This window comes from Vicia villosa, linkage group LG4 (genome assembly GCF_029867415.1).
Source record: "Vicia villosa cultivar HV-30 ecotype Madison, WI linkage group LG4, Vvil1.0, whole genome shotgun sequence".
In the NCBI taxonomy this organism is placed as follows: Eukaryota; Viridiplantae; Streptophyta; class Magnoliopsida; order Fabales; family Fabaceae; genus Vicia; species Vicia villosa.
Window position 1 is genome coordinate 6369622 of NC_081183.1, and position 3921 is coordinate 6373542.

The window sequence follows — 3921 nt, forward strand, 5'->3', positions numbered from 1 at the left end:
TTACATAATGTTGTATATTCTCTTGTTTCGTAATGTTTGTTCGTGTGTGGTTAGGATACTTTCTTTAGGTTCGCGTTGGGGCGAAAGCGTTGGCGTGTCGTGGAGGAAGCTACTACCCGAGCACAATAAAGGCGTTGAGCTTACAACGTAAAACAAGCGCTTGTTGGGAGGTACCCCAACGATTTTGACTTTTGTAAATTTTGTTAGTTGTGTAAAATGAGATGTGTAGGTGTTAAGTGGAGGCTACACCAGTTGTACAGTCTTCTGGACTGGTTTTTGCTTTTCTGGTGTAGCGCACGTCGCGTGCAAAGAGGGCGCGTCGCGCGGTCTGAGAGCTGAAGAGCTTGGTTTGGCAGAACATAGGACGCGTCGCGCGGTCTTGAGGGCGCGTCGCGCGTTGTGTTGCTTTTGTCTAGTGAACTCTTTTTAATGGTTCACTTGGCTAGCCTTTTCCCACTTACACCAAGGCTTTTTAGTATAGTAATTTATAGTTTTGTTTTTCAATTCTTTTGTTTGTGTTTAGATTCAAATTTTGGCCTGTTCGCTTGTGATCGCTTTTGGTAATTCTCCGATTTCGATTGTTTCAACATGCCGGTTGTGCGGTAATGATTGATCGAATTTGTACATAGCAAGGTACTTGTTTATCGCTTTTTATAGCATAGCATGATTAGGAGACATTTCATTTGTACAATTTTCATATTACTCATTCTTTTTGCATAACTTGCTCATGACTTGAATCACAATTAGTTTCCTTTTTTTTACCATAAATGTGAGGTGGCTTTCCATTGTGTATATATGCGAGTGACCGACATTTCTTGTTTTAACTGGATATTATTATGTTTAATCTTTCGTTTGTATTGATTTTGTGAATGCACGAAAGTGATCAAGGCACTTGTTTGATTTTGAGCACAACTACCATAGCCATATATCAATTCACCTTGTGAGTGTGTGACCATTAGTAACCTCTTTTGAACCTTTTTGTCAACCTCCATATTGTTTTTGTTTAATGCTTGTCTATGAGCATTTAATTCTCTATTGTGTATGGATGTTTGATTCTTTGTTTTCTTGAACCCCCAACTATGATGTTTAGTTGTATTTTTACCTTGCCTTAGAAAGTAGGGAGTATTCACTTTATGTTATGGTTGAATTCAAGTTGGGTAGATGATGTTTTCCCATTTATATCGTGGTTGGTATGAGGTTGTGGAAAGAAAAGAAAAAAGAAAGAGAAGAAAAAGAAAAAAAAAGAGAAAAAGTTTGAAAAAGAAAATAACAAAAAGAGTATGAATAAGAGTGTGCTAATAAGTTGTGTTTGGTGTGAAACTTGTGATGAAGAAGAAAGTTGGATTGGAATTGTATTGTTTGAAACTTTGTGGAAGTAATTACTCCCTTAGGTTTAGGCAAGTTTTTGTTTCGATTAGCTTTAGGACTTATCACTTGTTTGTTAACCGAGCCACATTACAACCTTGAAAGCCCTTGTGATTCGTGTCGTTGCATTTTCAATACTATTTTTAGATGAACGCATAATTTTGTCTTTTGTTTGCAAGACTGTTGGATGAGTGTTCAAAATCCTCACCTTTCGGTGTTTTTCATCTACCGATGAGTTTTTGCTAGGCGTGATTCATTATTGAGCTTGTTTTTGTTTAGAATGTTTTGTATGATTATTGTACTTAGGATTGGTTTCATTTTCATGCGTCGTTGTAGGATTGTGGTAAGTTTTTACTTTGTTTGTACGTTTTTGGTTTGAATTGTTCAATTGTTTCGTTTTCTAAACTGTGTTGATTCTTGATTCTTTGGATTTTTACTTTTGATTCTTTGAGTGTTTGGCCTTGTTTGAGGACAAACAAATTGAAGTTGGGGAGAGTTGTTAAGTGCCAAAATATAGTTATTTTGTGTTTGTAAATAGTGGCACTTATCGATACTTTTTGTTAATACCGTTTGAATAATACCCCGTTTTGTGTATAAATACGTATACTTTGTGAATAGATGTATTTTCATATACTTTTATACTTTTTGATAGTTTTCTATTCATTTTGTAGGTATTGATGCGTATTTGGAGCATGAGCAATAACGTAGCGAAGACACGGCTTCAAACGCGCGATTTTGAGCGGCGGAATCAATTCATTCGGCGAATAAAGCTTAAAACTAAAGAATAATAAATCACCAATTTGGTTGATATGTTGTCATTGTTATATGGGAAATTGAATAAGCTTTCCAACGCTTCGAACCGGGCGCAAATATCAGAGTTACGGTTCTCAAGTTACGCCATTTTTACTAAAAGCTGTTTTTTTCAACTCAGCGAGTTGGGCGCGATGCGCGCTCCTGCGCGCGACGCGCGCTGTACCAGAACCAGAATTGTATAAATAGGTGAAAAACAGATTTTTTAGGTCATGGTTGGATATTTTAGAGCTCCTATCCATCCAATAGCATTTTTTGAGTGGAAAGATGCTAGAAAACACATTGGAGCTGTCAAATGGATGATCCGGGGTTGAATCCTTCATCAATCGGAGCCGACAAACCGTGAGATTTTTGAGTTTTTCTTCTTTTCTTCTCTTTGTGGTTTCATTTGTGGGTTTTGTATATATATATACTTTGATCTCATGTATATTTGTCGCCCATGGCGTCGTATAAAGTTTGCTTTACAATATAAACTTTTTGTTTTTCCTGATTTTTTACATCTTGATGTTTGGGTTATGTTTGGTGGGTTGTTTTGCATCTTGATGTTAGGGGTTTGTGTTGTTTTAGAGATAGACCTCACAAATCTTGATTAGGAGAGATAATCATTAGCTTCTTGATTCTAGAGATAGATGAAGGGTTAATGTTACTTTGTGTTGGTTCGTAATGCTACCTGGTTGTTTGATTGGTGGAGAGATCGTCGATTAAGCAATATTTTAATTTAACACGGTAAGCTACCGTATGTTTGATTGGTGGAGAAATCATCAACTAAGCATACAATAGAACTCGTGGAGGTGTTTGGATACGAATGCCGACAGCGGGCAACACGTGAATGGTTAAAGGAGTATAGTAGACTGAGTGCAACTGGTCGATAAGTTTAAGTTTGTGAAGAGTAGATTATATGCAATACTTGATAGTTTCTTCTATTTGAAGAATGTATTCTTTTTGTGTTTTATTTACTTTTCCATTTCATATTTAAATTCATTCAAAACCCAAACTCATAACTAAGAATCCGTCGAACGGAAATTCAGTAGCACTATTCTCTGTGGACACGATAAATTCCCGGATAAATACTTCCAAAACTTTTGTTGCTTTCCGCTTTACCGCTTCAACAATTGCCGTAACTGAAGCTGTGAAAGAAGCATTGTGGCTTGAAGGTTTTGCGAAGGAGCTGCAACTTCAAGGTCGAGGTATCACTGTTAAATGTGATAGTCAAAGTGCAATACACCTGTCAAAGAATTCAGCCTATCATGAGCGAACTAAGCACATTGATGTGAGGCTGCATTTCTTCAAAGGATTAATCGAGCGTGGAGAAGTCTTAGTGCTGAAGGTTTCGACTGAAGACAATGCTGCTGAAATGATCACCAAGACATTGCCGAGTTACAAGTTTTTCCATTGTATGCAGTTGATAAAGCTGCATGAAGAAAGCTAGTTTGTTCCCTTGATCTTGTAGAGTTAGATCCAAGGTGGAGATTTGTGAGATATTGGATCGAACTCTAGTATGGTCGAAGGTTAGCTTCTTGGTTCGACAGGATTAAGCATGAAGTCGAAGGTTGTTCACATGCTTGTGTCGAAGATGCTAGAGTTGTTAGCATGTTAAATTAGGTTTTAGTGTTTAAACCCTAATTTGTTAAGTTAGCTTGTTTATTAAGTTGGCTTGTGTAATGGGCCTTGTGGAAAAAACCCATTAGTTAGTATGTTAGGTTTTATTATAAATAGCATACTAGTCTCTCATCATTGCTAAGCTGC